Raw genomic sequence first — 23,025 nt, forward strand, 5'->3', positions numbered from 1 at the left:
GCTGATCGGCTGTCGACCCCGAGATCAGCTGAGCCGTTGACATTAGTCAAAATTACCGTTTTCTCGGGCTGTCGACAGTTGATTAACCCTGCAAACTTTTTGGTTCGTTTCCCCGGGTCCGGAGTTCGAGAAATGTCGCGACAATAAAACCTCGAACTTTCGCGCGCGGGTTGCACTCGATCTAAGTCTTTTCTCGGTGCAATTACAAATATGTGTTTCCGTATTCTAATTGTACGATTCCGTACTGAAAACATATCCTTTGTTGAAGCTCACGCTTTCGCTGCTCGCGATAATTGCGCTATTCAACCGTGTTTTTTTTTTCGATCATCGCCGTTCGCGTAAAATCTATCGCTCGATTAATTCTGTTGGTCGCGGAATATGAACTTTATATACAAATTTTGTAGAGACATACGATTGTAATCATCGTCAAATATTTTTAGTATTGTCAAGAATTTTGTATTTTTACTTACCACAGTTTTTTATCCAAATGTCAAATCTTGTATCAGTCTTCCGTGGAAAACGAAACAGTTTACAGTTCTCTGATCTGACATTATTACAATCTTTATATGCGCATTTGTCGAATACCGTGATTTTCTTCACACTATTGTTATCCATTTTTATCTATGATTAATCAAATACCAACAACAATCTAAAACAAACCCCCGACTGTGAACAAAAAACGCCGAGAAAGCACGCAATCTCCGCGAATTTCCACGAATCTTGTGATTTTTCTGAAACTACGTTTTAAAACTGTAGATCAGATCACTGCACACTTCACGTCACAAATTCCGATAACACTTTTCAGTAATTACGATAAAAAATCGCAAGAAACTAAAAATCGGAAGTAAAATATCTCACAAGCACTATGAAATACGTTCTGATGAGACAGTCAGTATGCGGTCACTCAAAAACGCCAGATGCTCGCAGAGGAAAAACAAGCAAAAAATGTTTTGCGTTTTTCATTTGTTTGGAACAGCTATAGCTTTGTCGGCAACCTTGTCGCTGTCGCTATCGCTATCGCTGTCGCCTATTGTGCAAAGGGGCTTTAAAGATCCAAGGTTTCCGCGAATAAAGTTTGAAAACAAATGGGATATTCAATTTTTATATCACGTATAATCATCGATAATTTTGAGAACTTTCTTCCTTTGAAAACTATAAATTTCCTTAAAAAATTAATTATTAAGACTGTATATTTGACATTAAATTAATATAATATAAGAACGCCATCAAGTCCGAGCTGGGATCTAAGTAGCAAATAATTTCCGTGTAAATTTCTAATACTATTTCCAACTAAACTGCGCGCCAACAAATTGTCGGTCTTGAAACACAGTATTTTCGTTAGAACAGTAAATTCACTTAAATAAATCGCAAATCGCAAATTTATTGCGAAAAAATATTATCTCACAATCAGTCAGGGTTTTTTTGCAATAAATTTTTTACAATAATATTCGGGGGAAGAGGGATGTTAGATACGATTTGTATCAGTATCAAAAATTAAATCGATTTGCGATTTATTTAAGGAAATTTACTGTTCTAACGAAGAAGCTGTGTTTCAAGACCGACAATTCGTTAACGCGCAGTTTAGTTGGAAATAGTATTGAAAATTCACACGGAAATTATTTGCTACTTAGATCGTAGCTCGGACTTGATGGCGTTCTTATATTAAATTGATTTTAAATCTTACAGTCCTATTACTATTATTATTACTCTGATGGAAATATTTTACTGAATATAATAAAAATTTTACTAAAATTCTGTCTCAATTGACCCAGATGAAAATATTTTGCTGAAAGTACTATGAAATTGATGATAAATGAAATGAAAGTTATTGAAAAATTACTAAATATATTTCAAAATGAATCATAATTTTTTTTATGAAATTTAATGTAAATACTGTGAAATATAAAAAAAACTAAATTATACTGTTGAAAAATAATGAAAAATATGTTAAAATATTAGATATCGTAAAAGTTATTAAATTTAACTGAAATTAACTAAAAATTGAAATTTTCATAATAATATTTATGGAATAATAATAAAAAGGGGTCAATTGATAGTAGAATTTCATTATATTTTCAGTCAAATTTTTTCACCAGGGATAATTATTAAATTAATAATTTACTTTCTCTAGCTTTATTTATCACCACGATTCTTTACTGACAAATTTCTGAGTTCTTGCTCGTTCAGTCGCTTTTTGGAACTAAAGCATAGGAGCCTTCGTTAATTTGAGAATTTAGCTGATGCTAATTCGAGTTTATAAGACTATAAGTCTACTTTTTGTTGAGAATTACTCCTTTTTTATGTCACAGTTTTAAAGAATTCGATTTTTACTTAATTTATAGATTTCTTACTACTTGACTATTACATACCTTGACTTCGGAAAATTTTTTGACACGCAATGATTAAGACCGTTCGCTCCACATTTTTCAGCCTTCTAACACGATTTTTCTCGCCATTAAACAAATAATTATTTTTAAAGTTTTAATTGTTAACAACTCTCTAATTAAATTTATAGTTTGACCACGCATACATTTCGACTATTTGTTAATCGGTTTTTTGAGCTTTCAACTTGACGTGGCTTCTTAATAACTCCATGTAATTTGTATACTATAATTATTAATATTAAGAAAGTAAAAACGACCACTATGATTTAAATCAATAGAGAGGATAAAATCCATAATAAAAATGCTATAATTATTCATTAATGTTAATCTTATGATGTTAAACTTTTTTTTAATTTATTTCATCTCTCGACGGATTTGTTATGTAACGGGTTTATTATGATGTATTACAGTTAATTAGAGGGATTTATTTGATTGATTGAAAAAGTCTCTGTAATCCCAGTGATTTTGACGGAATATTAAACTGCATTATTTAGAATCCTGTTGTTTGGTTATTGGCTCTTATTGGATCTGTCCTTGTTTTATCTAAGACATACGAGCTTTATCTACTTATATATTTTTTAATTTATACATATTATAATTATTGCAATGTTAAAAAAAAACAAATTTTTTACATTATCTCATGACGGAAGAGACCACCACGTTCTCGCGGTTTCCGTTGAGCAACAATATGTACGTAATCTATTCGTAAAAGTGAAATACACAGAACTGTTATTGCAAAAATTTGTCCTAAAATTTTACTATATGTATTTTACAAGACATAATAACTTGTGCCAATGTCAAATAATTAATGAAATGAAATTGCTTCAAGTTTCCATGTGCGTAATTTATCGAGCCGGTAGAAGCCATTTTTTAATGGTAAACGTGGACGAGCGAATAAGACGATCGGGTAGAATGCTGAAGGTCTCAAAAGTTCGAGTCCTGGTCTTTTTGTAACTTTTTTTGCATTTTTATTTTTTCAGGCAAATGAGTTGTTATGTAATACATATAAACTAGAAAAATTATTTGACAATCATTAAAATTATTCGCATATTTTCTAACAACTTTAGGAAAGTTAACGATTTGCTTATAAAAAAATAAGAAATTATTTTCAAATTACAAAATAAGTTGTTATACATTATACATTGTTAATATATAATAATAAAGAAAACATTTTGTAATTTAAAAATAATTTCTTATTTTTTTATAAGCAAATCGTTAAGTTTCCTAAAGTTGTTAGAAAATATGCGAATAATTTTAATGATTGTCAAATAATTTTCCTAGTTTATATGTATATATATATATATATAATATCAATAAATATCATAAGTAATTAATAAGTACGATAAGACCTAGGTGCGCGCGCGCGACCGCGAGCGTCGAGAAAGAAATCCTAGCACGATTCTCGCCGGCTCGCGGCTGACCGAGCGTCGAGCATCTGACATCACTGCATTCACTGCTGAAATCTGACATCGCTGCAAAATTAGTCTAGCACGTTTCTCGCTCCGCGCTCCTCTCGCGTCTTAGCTCTGCTCGGCTCTGTTCGGCTCTGTTCGGCTCTGCTCGGTTCTCGTTGTCGCTTGCCTTCCGTTTTTAGAGTCCACGGGTCCACGCAATAGAAGAAACCGCAATAGAAGAAATGAATAAGAAAAGTCGTGAAAAGGGGCGAGAAGATCTGAGAAGGAGTCTAGAGAGAAAGAAAGAGAAAGATAGAAAAAGAGAGAGGAAGAAGCAAGAAGAAGAAGAAGCGGATAGAAAGAAAAGGTTAGAATATTATTATTCTTTATTTTTAGATTAGATTGTTATAATTTCCATTCTTAAAAAAGCCGTGTTAAATCGAATAGAATCGTTGCGACGTTGCCTCTTTTCCGCAATGTTGATTCTCTCATTGTGCTCACTTCGTACTGCGAGATTATTGTCAGCACAAGGATATCATATAAGGGTGCAGTCCAATAACCTAATGCTACAAATCCTTCGAAACGTTCTTCTTCATCACCTTTTAATTCCAAAAAAAGGAGAAGAACATTTCGAAGAATTTGTAGCGCCTAAATCGTATTTTAGTAGCTCAAACGTCAGGTTATCGTAATTGCGTAATTGTTTTGTACATTGTAAAAAATTATAGTAGATATCTAAGTAGCACGCGTCTGTGATGTTTAGTTGTAGTATAGGTAAGGGAACCAGACTATGCGCGAATTCGTAATTCGCGATTCGTATATTCGTAAATAGTGTGGAGGGAAAATTCGTCGAAAATTCATCGAATAATCGACGAATTTTCCCTCCACACTAATCACGAATATACGATTCACGAATCGCAAATTACGAATTCGCGCATAGTCTGATATTCCACCCTTACAAATAGCGTGCATTAGTTAGACAACAAAACGGTTCGTGATTTTATTTATTACTGATTTACTTATGAATTAGGGGACTGATGGAGAAAAAAAGAGAAGAGGAACGAAATCAGAGGGAGATGAAAAAACAAAATCTAAAAAGCCAGGAGGAAAACATGACCGTAGATGACGATGACATGAACGTAGATGACGATGAGGATGACGAGGATAAAGAAAATAAGGAAGAAAGGCAAAAAAAGAAAAGAAAAGAGGAGGAAGAAGCATAAAAGAAAGAAATAGGTACGTTATATTTGTTAATTTAATTATAAAGTTCTAAAATCATTTCTATTTAATTGTGCATTTATTTATTGCTTTGATTTTGCATTTTCTGTGTAGGTATTATGGTCCATATAGAGGAAGAGGAAGAACATGGAGAAGAGGAGGCTGGAGAGAAGGAGACTGGAGAGAAAGAGACTGGAATAGAGGAGGCTGGAGAGAAAGAGACTGGAATAGAGGAGGCTGGAAAAGAAGAAACTGGAGAGGGGGATGGAGTGGACAAGGGCGCGGGAATACGAGGCCTGAAACGACATCGACAGGCCCCGTTTTTTTTTTAAATATTACCAAAGATAAAAACAAAGATTGTAAAAAATAAAATAAATATATTATATCGAAAACATACTTTTATAATAATAATTACACTGTCCGACAAAACCTTCTGAATCCGTATTGTCAGCCTTGGCTATCACGTCACAATTTTGAGAAAAATGGCGTCAGAGGCCAAAAACGATGTTTTTGAATTTTTTTAGGACTTTATAGCACCGGTAGCATTTTTTTCTAAATTTAATTTATGCCACATAAAAATGCCAACTTTTAGCTTTAAGGGGTTACATATGAGACATATGAGTAGACCGCAAGAAAAAAAGGTGAAATTCGGGAATTTTTATCTTGGAAACTATTAATTCGATTTGATTCGGGTATTTTTTATTTAAAAGTATCTACATTGAGGCACGTTCACAAATTTTTTTAAGGGAATTCATTCCCTTGGAGCGCTGTTCTTGTGGCCGGCGTAAAATGTGTTCCTCGCGGACACGGTTCACGGTTCCTAGAATATCTCGAGAACGGCTGGACCGATTTGCTCCAAATTTATACAAAATGTTTTTTTTCTCGTTTCCATCGGGAGATTTTTTTTTTATAAGACTATAAAGGTCGAAAATTTGGGTCGAAAAATGAATGTGACCTTTATAGTCTGATAAAAGAAACTAGTTAAGTAAAAAAAAATCTCCCGATGAAAACCAGAAAAAAAACATTTTGTATAAATTTGAAGCAAATCGGTCCAGCCGTTCTCGAGATACTCTGGGAACCGTGAACCGTGTCACATTTTACGCCGGCCACGAGAACAGCGCTCCGAGGAAATGAATTCTCTTAAAAAAAATTTGTAAACGTGCCTCAATGTAGATACTTTTAAATAAAAAAAACCCGGATCGAATCGAATTAATTGTTTCCAAGATAAAAAATCCCGAATTTCACTTTTTTTTCTTGCGGTCTACTCATATGTAAGCCCTTAAAATGCGTTTTATTTCGTGTGGATATAATTTTTTGTTTTCGAGATAAAGCAGTTTGAAAAGATATAACATATGTATATAACTGTATATGTATATATAAAAATAATCAAAATGTTAATTTTGATCGTATATATATTAAGAATGAGAACCAATAACTAAGACAATAAATAATTTAAATAAATATTTTTTAACTGTAATTTTTATATGTCACTAATATATGTGGTCTATACAATTAAGTACAGAAAAAAATATTTATTAATATATAAAAATATATAATTATAAAACATAATATTAACAAAATATAAATAATTTTTATTATGTAACACGTGCATGAAAAGTGGTCCATTACGCACGCTACGCGTGCGTGATAGACCACTTTCCACGCACTTGCAACATAAAATAGGATGTGCAAACCGTGCGTAAAGATGAAAATTCACGGGTGCGGAGTTGACGCACGAGCCGAAGGCGAGCGTCAACTCCGCACCCGTGAATTTTCATCTTACAGCACTAATTGTTACACGTTACACAATTAAATAACTATTCCATGCGCCATAATATAAAAACCGGGTTCGGAAACTGGTGAAAACGAAAATCTCGATATTTTCGGACCGCTAGTGTGTGATGACAATTATCCGTTTATCAAGATATGTCCGAGATAGAAATAGATCCAAGATAAAATATTTTATTTAAGCAAAAATCCGCGGATATCCGGATCTTGTTCGAATTCGGTTCTTGTTCTGATCCGAATCTTGTTCAGAAATTTTTATTTTTATTATAATATAAAATTGTTTGAGTTCAATTACTGATTACTAAAGTTAATTATTATCTAAGTTTAAGTAAAAACATCTCAAGTACAAACTTTTATGTGATCTGAATAATACTTACGTGATTTTATAATTTTTAAAGTTGGGGATGCAATATTATAATGTTTTATATTGTTATAATATTTGACAAATATTTTTATATTTCAGTGATATTTAATAAAAAGAGTAGATACATAAATAATTCCCAACGATTTTTTAAAATTATATCGCTTTTGTAAAATTTCTTCAAAAGTTTCGGTTTTTAGTTTCGATTTCGGCCGAAACAAAAAAAAATAGTTTTCAACTCTAAAATTGGATATATATTTAGTCCGGACTCGCACGCTCGCATCAGGGGCAAAGTCTCAGTCTGTAGATAAAATCGGATATATTTAGTCCGGATTCGCACCAGGGGCAAAGTCTGTAGGTAAAATCGGGTATATTTAGTTCGGATTCGCACCAGGGGCAAAGTCTGTAATGTGATTTAGTCCGGACTCAATCCTAGGGGCAAAGTGTGTCGGTAAGGGGCAAAGTGCGTTGGTAATCAAGTCACGGAAATGTCTCGACTTAGGAGGGGCCATTGGCTATCTGTCTATTAATCTGTGGTGCCTTTCATAATTGGAGTATATCATGGTAAGCGCAAGCCTAGTGATGCTAACGAATTTCTAACTGATTTTGTAAATGAATTTATTGAACTTTCTCAACGTGGTATAACTGTTTACAATGAAACATATACGGTTGTTATTAATGCAATAGTATGTGACGCTTCGGCTAGAGATCATTTATTACATATATCAAAAGTCATACTGGATATTTTTTATGTTCTAGATGTGTACAAGAAGGCGATTTTTTCAACAATAGAGTCATTTTTCCTGAAATTGATTGTACTTTACGTACAAACGAAACATTTAGAAATCGAATTCAAATTGAACATCACATAGGTAATTCTATATTAGAAAAATTATTAATTGATATGGTTTTACAAATTGCACTGGATTATATGCATCTAGTTTGTTTAGGTGTTATGAAAAGATTGCTGCAATTATGGGTGAAAGGCAACAAAAATATTAGATTGTCAGCAGAAGGTGTAAATTCAGTTTCGAATTATTTAATTGCAATTAAGTCCTGCATTCCATCTAAATTTGCCAGAAAACCAAGAAGTTTACATGATCTGGACAGATGAAAAGCAACAAAGTTTCGTCAATTCTTATTGTATACTAGAATTGTTATTATGAAATCAATAATGCAACCGATACTTTATGATCATTTTGTCTCTCTTACTTACTTAGGGTGCGTTCGGGGAGTTTGCTACCGCGCTACCAACGCTAACGCTGTTAACTCCGTTCATGGAGCCATGATAGCGCTAGCGAATGCGAGCTCCATGAATAGCAGTAGTGTACTATAGCATAGCGTTTCGTAGACCCCTGCGCCACCAAATTTGAAAACCTGAGTTAATAAATGCTGCTGTATCAATTACTTCTTTAATATTTTCGAGAGTAGTATGTGTGTAAATGAATACGATTCATATTCGTAGTAAAACAACTTAAAGAAACTATTTTACAAAATATAAAAAAGCGATTTCCAATTCATGAAACTCATATGTTCGCGGAGTACTTCTGGATCCGACTCTTCAAAGTGTTAGAGGTACATTGCTGAATATCTCGCAGACAAGCAGCAATCTCCTAAGAAATTTTTAATATATATGATCCACAAAATAATAATTCCCCTGAATATAAAAAATGAGCAGGTTAGATTATTTTTGACATTGTTTTTATATAAAATAAAAAATATAATTAAATATATTTTTTAATAATATATCCATATTCGGTTTCATTTGATTATATGTTATATAGAATTAATTTATACTTTTAATATAATTAAAAAATTAGTGTATATGAATTTTGTCCATTAAGCTATATATAACTTATTATAGTTTTTATAAACTATATATCTAAGCAATACCTTAGTCTAGGTAATTTACAGTATCTAGATTTACACAATCTAGGCTTAATATTGTAATTAAGCCTAGTATATACAAGTCTTACATAGTTTATATTTGCAACAGCTTCTATATTAATCACCAAATATAAGATTACTAGCATGCCCCGCCGGGCTTCGCCCCGGAGAACATGTGTATTAAGACACGCAAATAGTCTCTCTCTCTCCTCTCTCTCTCTCTCTCTCTCTCTCTCTCTCTCTCTCTCTCTCTCTCTCTCTCTCTCTCTCTCTCTCTCTCTCTCTCTCTCTCTCTCCTCTCTCATCTCTCTCTCTCTCTCCTCTCTCTCTCTTCTCTCTGTCTCTCTCTCTCTCTCTCTCTCCTCCCCCCCCCACCCTCCCTCAACCCTCTCTCTCTCTCTCTTCCTCTCTCTCTCTCTCTCTCTCTCTCTCTCTCCCCCTCCCTCCCGCTCTGGAAAATTTCGTAACCAATTTCCAAAAAGATACCGATTCCCAAAAAGATCGGTAACGAAAAACTATACAGTTTATAATACTCCCCGAGAAATTCTACCCCTACTTCATATATAATTTTTTGCGATTCAGTCAATTAATTCCCGAAAAATTTGAAAAATTTCTGATACCGGCTTCCAAAAAAATCGGTAACAAAAAATTATACATTTTATAGCATTCCCCGGAAAATTCTACCCCCGTTTCATATACAACTCTTTGAGATTCGGTCAATTATTTTCCGAAAATTAAAAAAAATTAGAAAAACCGGTTTCCAGAAAATCGGTAACAAAAAACTATACACATTATGACACTTCCCGGGAAATTCTACTCCTGTTTCATATACATTTCTTTGAAATTCGGTCAATTATTTCCCAAAAAAATGAAAAAATGTCGAATACCGGTTCCCAAAAAGATCGGTAACGAAAAATTATACATTCTATAACACTCCCCGGAAAATTCTACCCCTACTTCATGTACAATACTTTCAAAACCAGTCGAATAGTTTAAGAGTGCATAAAGGACATACATACATACATACATACATACATACATACATTCATTTTTATATATATAGATTATTTATATGATATATATAAGTTAAATTCTCATGTTTAGTTTTACTTTTTCATAATAGCAGATTATTTTAATAAGTCATGTGAGCTTCTTGGAGTTAAAAAATTACGATTGGAGTCGGCTGCGAAACATACAATAAGCATTATTCCTCCTGAAGATCCTATTCTTGTCAAAGTTATAAAAAGTTAAAAAGTATTTACATATGTCAGAATCTATTATCGAAGATCCTCTACAATGGTGGAATAAATTAAATGAAGTTGTCATTGCCGAATTTGTACAAATTGGTATGCTGCATTTATGTCATACCGCGATTACAAGTTCAGCATCTGAATGCGCGTTTTCTTCCGCAGGTTTGCTTATCACAGCAAAACGTTTTTCGTTAAAACCATCAAAATCTAATAAAATATTATTTATTTACGGTAATTTCAAATTAATAAAAAATATGTATTTAAAGTCAGTAAAATAAGTTTTACATTAAGTATATTATTCATATTATTTATACAACTAATGTGAAGAAATATTTAATAAGTAAGAGAGAAAGAAGTCTGATATCTGATGATTATATACAGTGAATTACATTTTATTTTTGTTACATATAATGGTCAGGAATAACATTTTAAGATAAATTTTATTTTCTTTTGTGAAAGAAAAGATATTAGTAATGCTAATGAAATGATCGTATTTTGAAAACAAGTGCTGAGTATTTATTGTTTGCTATTTTTGTTCATTATTCCGATAAATTATCACTCGCCAATTTCGCCGCCGCTGAAAAAGATTTATTATATAAATATATTATATATATATATCTGTTTCTATATATAATCCATATTTGTAACTTTGTAATTAATACGATATTTACAATACGTGTGCACACGCAAAGCTTTTTCTTCAAATAAACAATCACAACAATTCACTACCATTCACTATTGCGCTGTTTATAGAGCCTGTAAACGCTAACGCTATTAATGCACTACCTCGAAAGGAAGAGCGTTGGTAGCGAGCAGTTATGACGTATAACACTACCAGTAATGACGTCACGACAGCGTTTGGTAGCGCTATCATAGAGCTCCGCGAACAGCCAGTAGCGCTAGGTAGCGCTAATAGAGCTATAGCGAGAAAGAAAGAGACAGCAGATTGTATGTCTGCACTTTTCTACCGCCGAAGCTGGCCGAAGTGCCGAGCGCACATGGACACGGTCGCTCGCTTGTGTACGTCATCTCCTCCCTATGCGACCATGCGACCAGAGGCCGATTACTGGCAGCACTGCTTGTCTCTCGCGAGGGATGACGGCCGAGCACGACGCAGATCATTCGCAGCTCGCGAGATAGAACGATTCTCGCGAGGGGTGACGGCCGATCACGGCGCAGGTCACTTGTCACTCGCGAGACTGAATACGGCCGAACACGGCGCTTAACTTTCAAACGGAGAGCACTTAGATGCGTCTCAAAACGTACCGTCCAGTGCGGGACGACGGATAGGCTGAGTCGACGCGGTGAACCACGCTATCGCGCGACGAGCGGATGTCTTTTACGACACGCGGATGGCAGGCTTATGGCGGATATCTTGTCGCGACGCGAGCGGAGAATCTTGTCGCGGTACGAGCGCGGATCTCGTGTCAACGCGAGCGGAAATGTTGTCGCGGCACGAGCTGAGATCCTGTCGGCGCGAGCGGAGATCTTATCGTGGAGCGGGCGGAAATCTTGTCGCGTGGCCCACCACCTGGTTCGACGTTTTCTTCGCGGATGTAGACACATGTGGTTCACCGGCCAGCTACAGACGTACTTTACTGCGCTTCCGGCGGCGCCGTGACGCGAGGATGAAGAACCATGCCAATTGATTTCGATAGATATGCGGGTCGATGTGCGAACGCTCGCGAAATTTGATTGGTCGCGGAGCGCTCCTGGAATCGCGCATGTGGTCGATAACAACGGGATCTCGGTAGCGCTTCCTCATCCGTCGCGAAGGGCTCGCCGTGCGCGTGAACTCGCCCAATCCGGAACAATTATGTTCTTGTCACATTGTGACTATTAATTACAACAAAATACTCAAAAATTCAAAAATTATAAAAGTTTGTTTTTTATACGTAGAGGATATTTAATATGTAACAAGAAATTTTGCTACCCGAATTCACCCTGAAGAAGTAAAATCAATTAATGTTCGAGATGCCGTTATCACGATGCGCCATCCCTTCAGATAGCAGCATTGATCGGGTACCGGCATCCTGGATCCATGCGGCAACTAGCGCAAGCTCAGGCGTTTTCATCGCCAGCTTTCTTCCGCGCGACTCGTTCGTTGATATGGCCTCTGTGTGACCGGACGTACGTGCGTGCTCGATGCATTTCAGCGTTCTGTGCATACGCTTCAAGTGCTTATCGAAGTAAAATAACCTGCTGAGAGACACTTTTAAAGTGTGAAACGGACTTCTCAGTAATCTCAGGTGCATCAACACGACGGATCAAGATCTCACACGTGCGCGAGTGTCGAGCGCCACGTGTTTCAACGGCTTAAGGGCTGCTCACTCACCGAGGAGAGTGATTAATATAATTGCTTCTCAAGTGCATGGACGATTATACAAAGACTTCTCATTTTAATGAACCGCGAAAGACTGCTCATCATTCTCAGGTCAGACTGTACATATTTATGTTCTCATTAAAGACGACTCAGACTGTGCTCTGAGTTACATTATAATTCAACGAGTAATCAATTAACACCTTCCACGCGCGTCCTTCTCATCCCGCTTCCATCGCCGGGTCTAGTCAGCGATTTCGCAAACATTTGGTCCTTCGAGCCGGATGCGTGGAACTTACGGTGTAGCTCAGACACAGATCACGTAAACAGTGCATGCCCTCCGAGGCACAACACGTAGACATTATCACGCGCTCTCGCGAGTGTAATACGGACACTATCACGCGTTCTCGCGAGTGTAATGCGGACATTATCACGTGCTCAGTACATGACCTCAACGGTCCTCGTTTCGTGCAGTATTTTTCACGCGTTTTTTGAACATTCTCAGGTTTCTCATTGTGCGCTGCTCAGTGACGGCTCAGCATGTCGGAGCCAGCAAAATCGGGAGCAGGCGGTAAGTCCACCGCGCCACTGCAGCTCAACGTGCCGCAGGATAAGCGAACGTCGGATCGCTAAGCCTCACCAGTGCGCTTGTCTACGGAGCTCACTCTCAAGGTTCAAACTCAGATGAATCGCCTTACGACAGTGCAGGATATTGGCGAGACGCTGCCATCTTGTGCAGAGGACACGTCATTAGAGGAAATCATACAAATCTCAATGCATCTCGAGGAGGTGCATAAGGCGTTTCTCAAGGAGCATGCATATTTTGAAGTCTCATGGCCAGCGGCGCTTATTCAACACGAGTACTTCTCAAAAAATGTTTAGGCCGCGGAGGCGCGGGATTACATGACTGCACGTCGCGCTATTGCGAAGATCAAGGACGCATTTTTAGAGAAGCCCACTCCGAAGTCCGTATCCAAACCATCGCAGTCCTCGCGTGACAATCAGCGGCTGCCGGACATAAACATCCCGTCATTTAAGGGCGATTACGCTGCATGGCCCACGTATCGCGACTTATTCAAGGCCGTTATCTACGACAACCGACGACTCACCGAAGTGGAAAAACTTCACTATCTGCGACTCTCACTTGAAGGTACACCTGCTCAGCTCATCTCCGGATAGGCCTCTCACCGGAGATGCTCTCAAGTCGTCGTGGGAAATGCTCATCGATCGCTACAAAAACAAACGCCTGCTCATTCAGTCGTATCTGGACCAACTCTTTGCCAGCTCAACGCCGCGCCAGTGCAAAAAAATGCCGCATCACTGGACAAGCTGCTCAATACCTTTAAGGAGGGAATCAAGGGCCTCCAATCATTGGGCGTCTCGCAGGATCTGGGCGACTGCGTTTTTGTGTATCAGTTGTCCAGACAGCTGGATCGCCAAACAAAGGAGCAATGGGAGACGTCGCTGGGAGCCACGCGCGAATACCCGCGGTTCGAACAACTTGAACAGTTCCTGACATCTCGAGCACGAGCACTCGAGAGAATTGAATCAACGGCCAGCTCTGGAAGCTCGGCAACAGTCGCATCAACAGCAAAGCGCACCTCGACAGGTCATCATGCGGCAGCTCAACCGGCCCGCACGGCAGCATCTGACAGCTCCACGGTTTACCCGTGCGATTGTTGCAATGGCACTCACTTTATTGTGATGTGCACAAAATTTAGGGATTTCTCACCGGGCGATCGACAAAAGTTAGTAATCTCACGGAGGCTCTGCTTCAATTGCCTCGGCCGCCACAATGTCCGCTCATGCAAGAGCTCAAGGGGGTGCAAGAAGTGCACCAACCGACATCATACAATGCTGCATGAGGTTCATCAGTCGGACTCATTAGCGAAGCCAATCACTAGCTCAGTCTCATCAGCTCAATAGGAAGACGGTGCAATCGTCAATCAATCACTTTTGGCCCGCTCATCACTCTCAACATTACTAGCTACGGCCCTGGCTCAGATCGGTTTATTTGTTACTACTCAGCGCGTACGGCTTCTCATCGATTCAGGTTCAGAACTCACTTTCGTTTCTGAATCACTCGTTCGTCAGCTCAACATTCCTCGTCATCATTCTGTCATCTTCATTACTGGAATTGGTGGCGGATAGTCAACTCAAACTCGAGGAGTTGCATTACTCAAGCTCCGCTCACTTCACTCAAGATCAGACGTCATCATTCAAGCTCACATTCTGCAGACGTTAACTAACATCCTGCCATCATTCAACGCTGCACCACAGGAATGGCCGCATCTCACCAAGTTAACCTTGGCTGATCCAGACACCATGGCCAGTGGATATCATCATTGGAGCTGACTCATATGGGCAGATCATCAAGCCCAACATCATCAAACAAGATCCATTGATGCCAATTGCGCAGCTCTCAATTTTTGGATGGCTCGTTCTCGGACCTGTCGACACATCATCATCGGCATCTGCTGCAGTGCATCATGCTTTGATTCAGGAGAGAGAAGATGCTCTCGACGAGTTGCTGTCGAAATTGTGGACACAAGAAAAAGTGCCTGCAAGCAACAATCATAATCTTACTCTTGACGAGCAAAGATGTAAAGAATATTTCAAGACCACTTTTTTGCGGGACTCAACAGGGCGATACACGGTTCAACTTCCGTTAAAATCATCACCTGATACTCTTGGCGATTCGTATCACACTGCTCATCGATGTCTGCAGGGATTAGTAAGAAGATTCTCACGAGATCACAAATATCAACGTCTGTATCATCAGTTTATGACATAATATCGAGAACTCAATCATGTAACGATGCACCCCCACACATGCATCATTCCCGGCGAAGAACTGCCGGATGCCGCCCGACGATCTCCATCGGGCGAGGAAAGGGCGCGGTGCGCCCACCTTATTTTTAAAGACTTAACTCCGATCGTGTGCGCGGCACTCCGCCGCACTGACACCTTCCCGGGTCTCCGACAGAAACCGAGGGGAGCCGAGCGCCTCCGAGCGCGAGCGCGCTTACCGCCGCGCCGATTCCGCTCCGCTCCGCCGGCGGCGCGGCTCACGCGGGAACCGGCCTCCCCTCCCTAGCGTACCACCCGGGCGAGTATAAAATACCGGCGCCGCGACAGGTAGAGACACTCCGATCCGAGTCTAGCTGCCTGTGCTCCGCTACCCTCGGAGACGAGTACCTTTCCGCTTCCTAGGCCAGCTTACGAAACGGGGTACAGCGTTCTGTGCCTCGTTCGAGAGTTCTCGAGCGCTGACCGCCTTCCTACCCAGAACACCCCGTCTGCCACGGTAACCAGGGGTCGAGCGTGCTCGGCCTCTCGACAAGGGTTCTTGCCGCCGGAACAGTCGGACCTCCTCGTCAACCGATCGACCAGCCTAGCCCCTGGCCGTTCGTTTTCTTTCCCAACACGCCGCGTAATTAACACCAGATCATATCGCGAGAAAGAAACCGCGCCGAATAAAATACACGCGCCCGCGCCGCGAATCTCGCGCCGCGGGCCGACCAGCCATTGGCCGGCTTAAAGGCCCGTTCGCACGCGTACCGCATCGCGCCGGTACGGACCACCTGATTCGCGTCGGCCGCATACACCGAATGCGTTCCCGTAATTTGTAATCTTATAGAATATAATCCGCCCGCGTCCGCCGCTTACACCGAATGCGTCTCCGTACATTTGTAATTATCGCGACCGTCTTATAGAATATAATCCGCCCGCGTCCGCCGCTTACACCGAATGCGTTCCCGTACTTTGTACTTATCGCGACCGTCGTCTAGATTATAAACCGCCCGCGTTAAGCCGCATGGTCCGCATGCACCTCCGTTGTAAGTATCGCGACAGTCTGTTGTAATTGAACCACCGTAATAAACCACGTTCCGTATCAAAACTGTCTTCTGTCTCTGGGCCTACCATCGAACTCCTGGTCCGGCGAGCTAGTCCGCGTTCGATATAAACAGCCAAAAGGCAGGCCGTTACAATCACATGACGAAGGCTTCACCGGTTTCCAGTCAGCACACGCAATATTACTTGCCACATCACGGAGTGCTCAAACCAGACAGTGTAACCACAAAATTACGTGTGGTATTTAATGGCTCGAGTGCATCTACATCCGGCCGCTTGCAGTGGTTCAATTTACAAATCTAGCTGGACAAAATTATTTAAGGGGGAAATAAGTCGTATTTATAATTAATGCAACATTGTTTATAAAAAAAACTATATAATATAAAAGTGAACATTGAAAAATAAAAATTTATTATTATTTATAAGTCGTATTTATAATTTATGCAACATTGTTTATAAAAAAAACTATATAATATAAAAGTAAACATTGAAAAATCAAAATTTATTATCATTTATAAGTCGTATTTATAATTTGTGCAACACTGTTTATAAAAAAAACTATGTAATACAAAAGTAAACATTGAAAAATTAAAATTTATTATTATTTTAGTTAATCAGAATTTGAATTGTCAGAATTTGAATTGTCAAAATTATTATGTGTCTCAAAAGATGATTCTATTATATCAGGAGCCTTAATTAAATTTAAAACATCTTGACCAATTTTTTTCAAGTTCAATCCCTTTCCTGGTTTGAGCGCTGTAATTACGGGATCGGAAGTGATCAGTAAATTATTAATAATGTCAGTATTTGTATCTTTTTTTGTCATTTTTCTTGAATATTCTAATCTTGTTTTGCGAAACTCTTTATGCCTACTCTCTTGGACATCTTCTGATAAATAACCTATCGACACCAAAAATGATCTTATAACAGTTGAACTATGTATTAATATTTTATGCAATGTGACTGGCATTGGATACCATCCATAAAAAGATACATATAACTGGGCTGTTTCATTGCAGTATTCTTCGAATTTATCACATTGTATTTCATAGTCGCAGGTTATTGTTCTCAAAATAACTGAAAATCTGTCTATTAATTCTTTATTTATGCCAGTTATACTTGACGAAATATGTGTTGTCTTGAAAAATCTTCGTGCACTATTTCCATCATTTGTATTGCCACCTCCTTGCTTTGGCGTATCTAAAAGCATACCCGTTTTGCTTCTAAATTTGTCAATAATGAATTTCTTCCTTGTTTTCAATTTTGTTTTGTCCTCTTCTGTGCGAGCTTGCCATTTCTTAAAATCAAGTCGATACGCAATATGAAGCACACACTCCATTAGTCTTATTTGAGCGTGAAGAGTAGATAATCCGAAGGAAAGTGTCATTTCATTAATAGGTCGTTTCTTAACTTCTGCTAAATTATTCATATCCTTTGCAGTAGCATGACATATGTAGCATTTTTGGGTAGATCTGTTCAAAGCTAAGGCATTTGCAACCTTTCCATCTACCATAGTTTCTTCAAAAAATGCTCTATAAGTTGGTTGTTAATTTGAATTTGCGTTGTTGTGAGGGTTTTAATTTGATCCTTAACAAATTTAAATTCATTCAGAATTTCCTCTTCAGTTTCTTTAACAAAGCGGAACCTAATCGGTCTGCAATACGATGTTGAGGACATTTTTGGATTCTTCCATAAAATATGGACTTTGTTATTTGCGTCTGAACCTTCCACCTGTAGAGGCACCAAAGATGTAGCAAGCACGTATGAATCATCCGATGTTTCAACACCTAGTTTTTGCTTGTATCTACTTTGTCCACCGCTACCATCAACACTCCACTTAAACAAAAATTTTAAATTATTAAGTTTGTAACCATCAGAGCCACAAAATTCCTTCAACACGTTATGCTGTACAATACATAGACGTTTAATAATTAAGTCCACTAAAGACTGTAACTTAATACTTGCTCCGGCTTCGGTAATTGTCATGTCTTCTTCAGGTGGATAGCAAGCTTTCTTTGCCGCCAATACATTATGATATGAAAGATATAGCTGTTTTAAATCTTTTTGTGTCGCTGCAGACCGAAAAATCTGGTATCGTTTTTTAGTCAATTTGGTTGCTACTATGAGTGCTAAAGCTTCATCGGCAGTGTATACTGAGCATTTGTTTGTTGATTGATAAGCTTTCTTCATACGTGTCGCTCGTTTTGGTGAATTTACTAAATTTTAGCTGCATCTCTTTTGCCTGCTTGGTTTAATTTATATTTTGGGGCATAAGTAAGTTCAGATAATGATTTTTGTTCGATCAACACATTTAATTTTCTTTTTTTGGATTTGTACGATAAATCTTCAAATCTTTTTTTGGGGCGTCCTCGAGTCTTGGGAGTCTCCTGTACTACTTCCATGGCCCTACTATTGGCTAAGTCAATGTTCGGGATGGTGTTGATCCAAGTAGAATTTTTGTTCAAAAATACTGTTTTGTTGCGAACACATTTTTTCCAACGCTGACTAACTGAAAGTCAGCGAACAATTGTTCTGGATAATTGTATATCAATTGCCTATTGATAAAGACGTTGCATCCATGCTTGACGATTTTGTCAACTTTATCCTTCATCTTTTCTTTCTTCGCAGTTTCTAATTCTGCTATCTTTGCCATTGAATCTACACGTACTCTGGAACCAAATACCTTGATTTTATCCGTATCCATAAATGTATTAGCGATAAGTATACGCGCGTCAAATACGTGTATATGCACATATGAGTGCATTGAACGCCTTAATTCCTTCAACATGGGTTCAGAAAAATCATTTAAATTAAACTTAGTTTTTAAATAGTCTATTAATGCCCTTTCACAATTCATATTATCACTCAAACTGAAATCACAACTCTTCAGCCAGTCAAATAGCTCTCTCCTATTAACGTGGAATTGTCTACCTTTAAAGAAAATAGGATATATTTCTTAAATTCGCAAAAATACGCACATTAAACTACTATCAATCAGATCTACATAAATAATTTTATCAGATAAAACCAAGGTCATGATATACAAATGCATACAAAAGTTTTGCTGTTCTCACAAACTTACAATATTCTCGAAAATATGTAAAGAAAAATTAACAAACTGCCTGTATTATTTTTTACTAAATTTAATAACTAATCAAAATGAAACAAAGGAAAAAAATGTGAAATATGTACCTGTCTCAAGAGTATTCATCATAAAAATAATTATTTCGAAGTTAAGGTTAACCAAAATACCCATTCAACGCAAGTGCTCGTAATAATAGTATATTGTGCACCAAAGGGCGAAAGTAGCGTTTTTCAGACGAATATGAAGTTTGCCGCCTGAGCCGAAGGCGAGGGCGGCCAATCACACGAGTCTGAAAAAGCTTTCGCCCCGAGGTGCACATGATATTTTTTACAATATCTTTACGGAAAGTTCGATTTCCATGCCTAGAGAGAGGCGAGAGTGGCCAATTTCACGCCAGGGCTTACTTTCCTCCCTTAAATAATTTTGTCCAGCTAGATTTGTAAATTGAACCACTGTGCGACGGTCGGTAACGCGAAACGCCCAAGCCGCGACAATTGTTAGAAGCAGAGGGCCGGAGGATCATCCCCGGACCCGGTACGCGCGTACATAAAGTCGGCGTCGTAATTAAACACAGTTTCCGGGAAGACCAACTTCCCCAGGAACAAAAGTGCTTAACCATCTACCGAGGACCTGGGATACTTCCCCAGGGGGTTGACGTCATTGTCCGACGAAATCCCCGAGAAACACGCCTTTTCTAAGGACAAAGGGGTTCATCCATCTCACAAGGACCTGGGATCCTCCTCAGAGGGTCGGCGTCATTGTCCGACAAAATCCCCCGGAAAGCACGTCTTCGCCAGAGACAAAGGTATCCATCCATCCCCCAAGGACCTGGGACCAGGCGGCAGCAGAGCCGGAGCAGCCACAGGGGAGCGCAGGTGCGGCCCCAGCAACACGGGAGGCGGTCCTCCCAACCATGTCGCCCACGCCGCTATTGTCGGCACTGCAAGTTCCGCTTCTCAATCCCACGCCGCCTCCTCTTATCGAAGAGATAGCAGCGGTGGTGGGATATGATTTCCCGATCGGGCCGGAGAACCAGCCCTCCGCCGAGTTTGAAACTCCGTCCGGAGAGAGCGACGGCGACGACGAAACGTGGAAACCCCACTAGGAAGGCTACGCGAGGCCGGTAGACGATTCCGATGCCGCAAGATGCACGCGGAATCTACATATAAAAACACATATTTAGTTTCTCTGTCATTTTGGTTATTACGTTGTTATGTTTATTTTGAGTTTTTACAAGGCCATGAGCCAACAAAGTTTTAAGATTACACTTACCGTTTAAAATCGACTAGTTCTCATAACTCGTTAAAGAGATAAGTTTAAGTTGCGCTGAAGGCCCGAATGACCACATTAATTTCAGATTAATTTTCATTTCTTTGCGATTGCTATGAGCTAAGTAGCATAGCGTTGAGAAGGCGGCAGCCCTAGACGGCCTATATAGTATATACCTTTGACTCACCGCCGACTATAAAGGTCTTAGTTTATTTAACGGTTCACGATAAAGTTTGGTTTTATTTCGCGCACGAAGGTCGGCGCGTTCGTTTCGATGCGTTGACGGTGAACCGCGACAATATCCAGAATTAGTGGGTCGGAGGATCATTCCCCGGACCCGGTACGTGCGTCCATAAGGTCGGCGCTGGAAAAGGATAAAGTTCCCGGGAAAACCAACTTCCCCAGGAACAAGAATGCTAGAGCGTCTCCCGAGAACCTGGGATACCTCCCAAGGGGGTTGGCGTCATGGTCCGGTGAAATCCCCGGGAAACGCATCTTCTCCAGGGAAAGAGGGGTCCATTCGTCTCACAAGGACCGGAGAAACCTCTCCTAGGGGTCGGCGTCATTGTCCGAGAAAATCCCCGGAAAACACGTCTTCGCCAGGAACGAGGGTAACTATCCATTTCGGCAGGACCTGGGACACCCTCCCAGGGGGTCGGCGTTGTGATAGGACGAGTTCCCCGGGAAACGCATCTTCCCCGGGAACAGAGGACGGGATTCATCTCAGAAAGTCCTGGGACACCCGCCCAGGGCGTCGACGTCGTTGTCTGACGAGATCCCCGGGAAACGCACTATCTCCGGGAACAAAGGCCCGGAGAGGTATTACGAGCCTCCCAGAAACGCACCCAGGGAGTCGGCGTCAACGGCCGACGACCAAGATGTCACCCGGACATCCTCTCCAGGGAATTCACCCGGAATCATCATCAAGGGCATCTCCAAGGAGGTGCGCAAGAGTCGGCGTCATCGGCGTCGAGAAATTCCCAAGAGTGAAAACCTGGTGCAGCGGTGCCAACGCCGGAAGGTTCTCGCACTGCGTTGCGCGTGGAAATTTCCACGGGAACCTTCGGGAACGGGCGTAAAGCGAAAGTGCGCAAAAGGGCACGCGAGGGGTTCGTGAGTATCAAGTTGTTTTCGCGTGATCGCGCCAAATGTACGTGCCGCGAACAATAGGCGAAAAGAGAAAGTCCGGGAGTGGGAGCGACCCGGCATAGTGGGGAGGCCGAGCGCGAGCCATTGCTCGAGGCAGTCTCTCGGGTATAGCCGTGGCGAACACACGTATCACACTCTGTACTATCGGCATACGAGTTATACTTTACAACCGAGAACTTCCGCGTACTATCGCGTAAAATTACTCGTCTTAACTATAGCGAGAGGCACTTAGTTGCCAAATACAATAAAGTGTTAGCAACAATACGTCGAGTTGAAATTCGGATACATTATTAATTAACGGAAGTGCATATCGAGTATATAACAACCGCGAGCATTGGGTTATGCGGATACGGAATATTGTGCGGACATTATTATTCAGTGTATATTACAACGGGATACTCCTGCGTTAATTGTACGCACGAACATTGTATGATAGAGTGATGATCACAGCCGAGTGCGTGATCATAGTACAACAGTCACGGGGCACCGAGTCCTCTGATGGGATTAATTATTAGGAACAAAAGCATCGTATTGACGAAACTAATAAGCAGAGATACGCAAATTCATTAATTGTGTAACTTTATTGAAAAAAGCATCATCCACACCGGGGCGTAATACCATCATAGTGAAGCTCCTTTATGACAATTGTGCAACGGCCTGTAATGTTGAAATGATGATCTGGGATTAAAGAATAATTAATTCCGAAACAAAGTCTCCTGATTAATTATAAAATTAAACATACTTACCTTCTACTTACCTTGTCCTTTGGCGATGATCCAGCGTTGTCCAGCGGCAATCCGGTATGCGATGTAAAGCGAGGATCCGGGGAAGTTCAGCAGCAGCGGCGATCCATCCTGGGCAGGAACCTGAAAGAAAAGAAGCGTATTAGTATATAATTAAAATAATTATCGGGACTTATCTTTATCTGGTATGCGATGTAAAGCGAGGATCCAGAGACGGGAAACAGCAACAGCGATCCATTCCGGGCGTCAATCTGAAACAAAATTTACATAATTAATAGGAGATAATTATGTTATCCATATCCCATCTGGTATGCGATGTAAAGCA

At 39.7% G+C, this 23,025-nt stretch overlaps 1 pseudogene; it reads left to right on the forward strand.

Annotated features, from left to right (window-relative positions):
- Window positions 1-4,812: 4,812 nt before the first annotated feature.
- The window catches only part of LOC139818306 (uncharacterized), a 111,630-nt pseudogene continuing 93,417 nt past the window's right edge, over window positions 4,813-23,025 (forward strand).

This window comes from Temnothorax longispinosus, chromosome 8 (assembly GCF_030848805.1).
Source record: "Temnothorax longispinosus isolate EJ_2023e chromosome 8, Tlon_JGU_v1, whole genome shotgun sequence".
Taxonomy (NCBI): Eukaryota; Metazoa; Arthropoda; class Insecta; order Hymenoptera; family Formicidae; genus Temnothorax; species Temnothorax longispinosus.